The sequence below is a fragment of the Cherax quadricarinatus genome, chromosome 44 (assembly GCF_038502225.1).
Source record: "Cherax quadricarinatus isolate ZL_2023a chromosome 44, ASM3850222v1, whole genome shotgun sequence".
NCBI lineage: Eukaryota > Metazoa > Arthropoda > Malacostraca > Decapoda > Parastacidae > Cherax > Cherax quadricarinatus.
Window position 1 is genome coordinate 9,388,072 of NC_091335.1, and position 7,500 is coordinate 9,395,571.

The 7,500-nt window shown below is 47.5% G+C and overlaps 1 protein-coding gene across 1 annotated transcript in view; it reads left to right on the forward strand.

Moving 5' to 3' along the window:
• Positions 1-7,500, forward strand: part of LOC128697558 (transient-receptor-potential-like protein) — a 622,300-nt gene that overhangs the window by 94,086 nt on the left and 520,714 nt on the right. The gene's annotated exons all lie outside the window — the stretch shown is intronic.

Sequence of the window (7,500 nt, forward strand, 5' to 3'; positions counted from 1 at the left end):
TATATTTTAAAGGAAGCTATACTAGACCCGTGGCTTGGTGGCAAAATCTCTTGCTTCACACGGTGAGGGTCCGGGTTCGATTCCAGGCTAAGGGGGTGGAAACGTTGGACGTGTTTCCTTTCTATGTTCACCCATCAGTATAATGGGTACCTGGGTGTTAGTCGACTGGTGTGGGTCGCATCCTGGGACTAAACTGACCTAATTTGCCTCAAATGCTCAGCATAACGTTAAGCAGCTTTCTATATGGTAGTACGTCACTGATGTCAGCTATGGTGTGTATACCTTGTACTTGTGTATACATTGTACTTGTGTATACCTTGTACTTGTGTATATCTTGTACTTGTGTATACCTTGTACTTGTGTATACCTTGTACTTGTACTTGTAGTAAATAAAGATTATTATTATTATTATTATATATTATATTATTATAGAAGTGTGGAGGAGAGAGAGAGAGAGAAGAAAAGAAGTCATTAGAAATACACTGTATTAGTAAAAAAATACAAGCTTAGGAAATTGAAATCCTAAACAAAAATGTGTGTGTATGTGTGTGTGTGTACTCACCTATTTGTGGTTGCAGGGGTCGAGTCACAGCTCCTGGCCCCGCCTCTTCGCTGATTGCTACTAGGTCCTCTCTCTCCCTGCCCCATGAGCTCTATCATACCTCGCCTTAAAACTATGTATGGTTCCTGCCTCCACTACGTCACTTTCTAGGCTATTCCATGGCCTGACTACTCTATGACTGAAGAAATACTTCCTAACATCCCTTTGATTCATCTGAGTCCTCAACTTCCAATTGTGACCTCTTGTGTCTGTGTCCCATCTCTGGAACATCCCGTCTTTGTCCACCTTGTCTATTCCGCGCAGTATTTTATATGTCGTTATCATGTCTCCCCTGACCCTCCTGTCCTCCAGTGTCGTCAGGCCGATTTCCCTCAACCTTTCTTCATAGGACAATCCCCGTAGCTCTGGGACTAGTCTTGTTGCAAACCTTTGCACTTTCTCTAATTTCTTGACGTGCTTGACTAGGTGTGGATTCCAAACTGGTGCTGCATACTCCAGTATGGGCCTGACGTAGATGGTATACAGAGTCTTAAACGAATCCTTACTGAGGTATCGGAACGCTATCCGTAGGTTTGCCAGGCGCCCGTATGCTGCAGCAGTTATCTGATTGATGTGCGCCTCAGGAGATATGCTCGGTGTTATACTCACCCCCAGATCTTTTTCCTTGAGAGAGGTTTGCAGTCTTTGGCCATCTAAACTATATTGTGTCTGCGGTCTTCTTTGCCCTTCCCCAATCTTCATGACTTTGCATTTGGCAGGGTTAAATTCAAGGAGCCAGTTGCTGGACCAGGCTTGTAGCCTGTCCAGGTCACTTTGTAGTCCTGCCTGATCCTCGTCCGATTTGATTCTTCTCATTAACTTCGCATCATCTGCAAACAAGGACACTTCTGAGTCTATCCCTTCCGTTATGTCGTTCACATATACCAAGAACAGAACAGGTCCTAGGACTGAACCCTGTGGAACCCCGCTTGTCACAGGCGCCCACTCTGACACCTCGTCGCGTACCATGACTCGTTGTTGCCTCCCTGTCAGATATTCTCTGATCCATTGCAGTGCCTTTCCTGTTATGTGTGCCTGATCCTCTAGCTTTTGCAGTAACCTCTTGTGAGGAACTGTGTCGAAGGCCTTCTTGCAGTCCAAAAATATGCAGTCGATCCACCCCTCTCTCTCTTGTCTTACTTCTGTCACCTTGTCATAAAACTCTAGTAGGTTTGTGACACAGGATTTTCCTTCCCTGAAACCGTGCTGGTTGTCAATTATACACTTGTTTCTTTCCAGGTGCCCCACCACTCTCCTCCTGATGATCTTCTCCGTGACCTTGCATAGTATACACGCTAGTGATACAGGTCTGTAGTTTAGTGCCTCATGTCTGTCTCCCTTTTTAAAAATTGGGACTACATTTGCCATTTTCCATACCTCAGGGAGTTGCCCAGTTTCAAATGATGTGTTGAAGATCTTTGTTAATGGCTCACACAATATCTCTGCTCCCTCTTTAAGGACCCATGGAGAGATGTTGTCTGGTCCCACCGCCTTTGAGGTGTCAAGTTCGCATAGCAGCTTCTTCACCTCCTCCTTGGTTATATGTACCTCATCCAGCACTTGCTGGTGTGCCCCCCAGTTCTGATTTCTTGGAGTCCTACTGGTTTCCACTGTAAATACCTCTTTAAATCTTGTGTTGAGCTCCTGACAAACCTCTCGGTCGTTTCTTGTGAATTCCCCATCACCCTTCCTCAGTCTGATTACCTGGTCCTTGACTGTTGTCTTCCTCCTGATGTGGCTGTACAACAGCTTCGGGTCAGTCTTTACTTTTGATGCTATGTCATTTTCATATTGTCTCTGAGCCTCCCTTCTTATCTGTGCATATTCGTTTCTGGCTCTTCGGCTGATTTCTTTATTTTCCTGAGTTCTCTGTCTTCTGTACCTTTTCCATTCTCTAGTACACCTAGTTTTTGCCTCCCTACACCTTTGGGTGAACCAAGGACTCGTTCTGTTCTTCCCATTATTTCTGTTTCCCTTGGGAACAAACCTCTCCTCTGCCTCCTTGCATTTTGTTGCTACATAGTCCATCATTTCTTGTACTGGTTTTCCTGTCAGTTCCCTCTCCCACTCAATGTCTTGAAGGAAGTTCCTCATGCCTGAGTAGTTCCCCCTTTTGTAGTTTGTTTTTTCCCAGCCTATTCCTGCTACTCTCTCCACTTGGAGCTCAACTATGTAGTCGAAGCACAGAACCACATGATCACTAGCTCCCAGGGGCCTTTCATACATGATACCCTCGATGTCCGAGCTACTCACGGTGAATACAAGGTCCAGCCTTGCTGGTTCATCCTCTCCTCTCTCTCTGGTAGTGTCTCTAACATGTTGATGCATGAGGTTTTCCAGTACCACATCCATCATCTTGGCTCTCCATGTTTCGGGACCCCCATGGGGCTCCAGGTTTTCCCAGTCAATCTCCTTGTGATTGAAATCACCCATAACTAGTAACTTTGCTCCCCCCATGTGTGCTCTCCTGGCCACCTCGGCTAGTGTGTCGATCATTGCTCTGTTGCTCTCATCGTATTCTTCTCTTGGCCTCCTGCAGTTCTGTGGTGGGTTGTACATTACTGCAATTATCACCTTGTCCCTCAGACTGGATTGTTCCTACTAAGTAGTCCCTTTCGCCCGTGCCATCCATTCCTTCCAATTTCTCAAAACCCCACTGGTTTTTAATGAGCAGTGCAACTCCTCCTCCCCCTCTCCTCCCTCTGTCTTTCCTGAGGATTTGGTATCCGGATGGAAACATTGAATCTGTTATTATTCTGGTGAGTTTTGTTTCTGTGAGTGCTATTATGTCTGGGGATGTCTCTTTGATTCTTTCGTGCCACTCCTCATACTTGTTTGTTATTCCATCTGCATTTGTATACCACACCTTCAACTTCTTTTCTAAGACTGTGGTCTGGGAGGTATATTGGGGTTGGGGAAGTGGGAGACCTGGTAAGGAACTATGGGTTGTTGCTGTGGGGGTGGAGTTTGTAATGTAGTGGGTGGGGGCATTGGATGTGGCATGGGTGTTTTGATTTAGAGTGTTTGGTTGCACTGGGGTTGACCTGGTTGGGAGGCTTCTATAGGAAGTTGTGAGGGAGGCTGTATTTGATCTTCTTCCTGGCTCTGGGATCTCCTGTCTGTCTTCTCCATCCCCTCTCTTTCCTCCTTTCGCCTTTGTATCATCTCTCTCAGTTTCTGCCTTTCTTCTTGTGTTCTGTCGCGGTCGAGATACACCTTCCTGTATGCCGGCATGTCCCTTAACCGTGCTTTCTCCTTCAGGATCCTGGTCCGAGTCGCTTCTGCTGGGTCATGTCGTCTTCTCCTATTTCTTTCATGATGCTTTCAATTGCTTTTTTTTTCCCTTGTTTTCTTGCTTCATATGTTTCCCCTTCAACTTCCTGGAGCCCATACACAAAGACTGACCTCACCCTTTCATTCTCCCACTGCATATCCCTGTGTATCCCCTCATTTAATTTGGTTTCCTCCACTGCAGCTTTCCTTTCATCAGTTTCACTGGCTAATGTACTTGGGCTCAGTGGCCTGTCATTTTCCCTTCTCGGCTTTCCTTGGGCTCTGTTGTTGTCTGTTAGGGCCTCCACATAAAGCTTAGCTCTTTCATTTGCTACAGTCTCCTCTGATAGAGCTTCTCCATGCAGTTGTGCCCCTTCTTTCCCTACAGTCCCCTTATTTGTGGCTGAGGTAGCAGTCTCTGTTGTCAATCCCAAAATGTTCTTTAGTTCTTTAGGCTGTTTCAGATTTTTCAATTCCTCTTCTAAACTCTGTATCCTAGCCTCTGCTGCTTTGACATGCACCTCCCACTTCCTGCTTTCCATATCTATCCTCTCTTCCATTCTCATGCTAAGTTCTTCAAGTTTCTTTTCCCATTCATGATCCCTTTTTATGAGCTCTGCTGCCCAATCTTCCTTTGCAGTTTCCTCCTCCTGTCCCTTAGTTTTTCTTGTTGCTCTCTGGCAACCCATTTTTGTTTTATCCTGTTTGCCTCAGAGTGGGAAACCTATGTAGTTCTGTATGTTAGGTTAGTAGTGTGTATGTCTGAGTGTGGAGGGGGAAGTAGTGGAGGAACTGTGGCTATGTGGGAGAGGAGTGGGGAGGGTTTAGGGTGAACGGGGGAGGGGAGGGATCAGGGGAAGTATTGAGATGTCGGTGGGGGAGGGGGGGGGGGAGTGTATGTGTGAGTCTGGATATGTGTGTGTGTGTGTGTGTGTGTGTGTGTGTGTGTGTGTGTGTAATTTTGTGTGGAATTGTGTGGGTTTATTATGTACTGAAAGGTAGGTGGCTTGTGCGTTGTAATGTAGAGTCTCAGTGGTCCTTGGCTGCCCACAACTTCTTGTGACCTGACCCCAAACCTCCTGGGACTTACCGGCACGTACTTACAGTGTGTGTGTGTGTGTGTGTGTGTGTGTGTGTGTGTGTGTGTGTGTGTGTGTGTGTGTGTGTGTTTGTGTATGTGTGTGTATATGTGTGTGTGTGCGTGTGTATGTGTTTGTGTGTGTGTATGTGTGTGTGTGTGTGTGTGTGTGTGTGTGTGTGTTTGTGTATGTGTGTGTATATGTGTGTGTGTGTGTGTGTGTGTGTGTGTGTGTGTGTGTGTGTGTGTGTTTGTGTATGTGTGTATATATGTGTGTGTGTGTGTGTGTCTGTGTGTGTGTGTGTGTGTGTGTGTGTGTGTGTGTGTGTGTGTGTGTGTGTGTGTGTGTGTGTGTGTGTTTGTGTGTGTGTATATGTGTGTGTGTGTGTGTGTGTGTGTGTGTGTGTGTGTGTGTGTGTGTGTGTGTGTGTGTGTGTGTGTGTGTGTGTGTGTGTAATTATGTGTCGAATTATGTGTGGGTTTATTATGTGTCTGAAAAGTAGGTGGCTTGTGCTTGGAGTGTAATGTGGATTCTCAGTTGTCGCTTGTGTCCACAACCTCTTGTGACCTGACTCCCACCCTCCTGAGACTTACGCTCACCTACTTACAATGTTGCCTATGCTCAACCTGTTTATAGTAAGATAATCGCCTTGTTCAATGGATTACCATTTGCTATTCCTTATTGAATACTTGAGTGCCTATTCTTTATCGTGCTGTGAGAGTTAGACCATTCACATTCAGCTTGGCGGTTAATTGGAACCTGGAACCCCACACCCAAACAGCCACTCATAGGTGATACAGTACTTGTAGTGCAGCTGTAGCACTGTAGATTGTCCAGCTCTATGTGACGTCCTGGCGTAGATCCAGCTCGATGTACGTCCTGGCGTAGATCCACCTCAATTTCTTCTCGTTAATAATTACCCTATTCACTGTATTTCTCTCACTGGTCGCACGATTGTTTCACTTTATTATCTTTCTTGGGTGACACTTGACAACGTCGCCTTACACACTAGCCTGCCCACTCTGCACCACAACGTTTTTATTTTCTAGATCACTTACAAAATTGTGGCTCTCCCCACACATATGTGGCTCAGGCAGATTAAAAATCACTTCTAGAATTGTTCACTACCCTGACACACTTAGCAACCCTTGCAGAACACTTGCAAAGCCCTCAAAAACACTTACATTCCCGGAGCACGGAAGGCGTGACTAGCGCGCTCGCTGGTGTGTGTGTGTGTGTGTGTGTGTGTGTGTGTGTGTGTGTGTGTGTGTGTGTGTGTGTGTGTGTGTTTTGTGTGTGTGTTCTTATTGTTCAGAGTTCTGAGTAACTACAGGTCCGAGGGTTGATCAGATTCCTTAATGCCTATCTTTCTTTTGACTTGTACTCAGCCCTTCCCTACCCCGACCTTGTACTCAGCCCTTCCCTTCCCCAACCTTGTACTCAGCCCTTCCCTTCCCCAACCTTGTACTCAGCCCTTCCCCCAACCTTGTACTCAGCCCTTCCCCAACCTTGTATTCAGTCCTTCCCCAACCTTGTACTCAGCCCTTCCCCAACCTTGCACCCAGCCCTTTCCCCAACCTTGTACTCAGCCCTTCCCCAACCTTGTACTCAGCCCTTCCCCAACCTTGTACCCAGCCCTTCCCCCAACCTTGTACTCAGTCATTCCCCAACCTTGTACTCAGCTCTTTCCCCAACCTTGTACTCAGCCCTTTCCTCAACATTGTACTCAGCCCTTTCCCCAACCTTGTACTCAGCCCTTCCCTTCCCAACCTTGTCCTCAGCCCTTCCCTTCCCCAACCTTGTACTCAGCCCTTCCCTTCCCCATCCTTGCACTCAGCCCTTCCCCAACCTTGTACTCAGCCCTTCCCCCAACCTTGTACTCAGCCCTTCCCCCAACCTTGTACTCAGCCCTTTCCCCAACCTTGTACTCAGCCCTTCCCCAACATTGTACTCAGCCCTTCCCCAACCTTGTACCCAGCCCTTCCCCAACCTTGTACTCAGCCCTTCCCCAACCTTGTACTCAGCTCTTTCCCCAACCTTGTACTCAGCCCTTTCCCCAACATTGTACTCAGCCCTTTCCCCAACCTTGTGCTCAGCCCTTCCTTTCCCCCAACCTAGTACTCAGCCCTTCCCTTCCCCCAACCTAGTACTCAGCCCTTCCCTTCCGCCAACCTTGTACTCAGCCCTTCTCTTTCCCCAAACTAATACTCAGCCCTTCCCTTACTCCAACCTTGTACTCAGTCCTTCCCTTCCCCCAACCTAGTACTCAGCCCTTCCCTTCCGCCAACCTTGTACTCAAGCCTTCCCTTCCCCCGACCTAGTACTCAGTCCTTCCCTCCCCCAACCTAGTACTCAGTCCTTCCCTTCCCCCAACCTAGTACTCAGCCCTTCCCTTCCCCAACCTTGTACTCAACCCTTCCCTTCCCCCGACCTAGTACTCAGTCCTTCCCTTCCCCCAACCTAGTACTCAGCCCTTCCCTTCCGCCAACCTTGTACTCAACCCTTCCCTTCCCTCGACCTAGTACTCAGTCCTTCCCTTCCCCAACC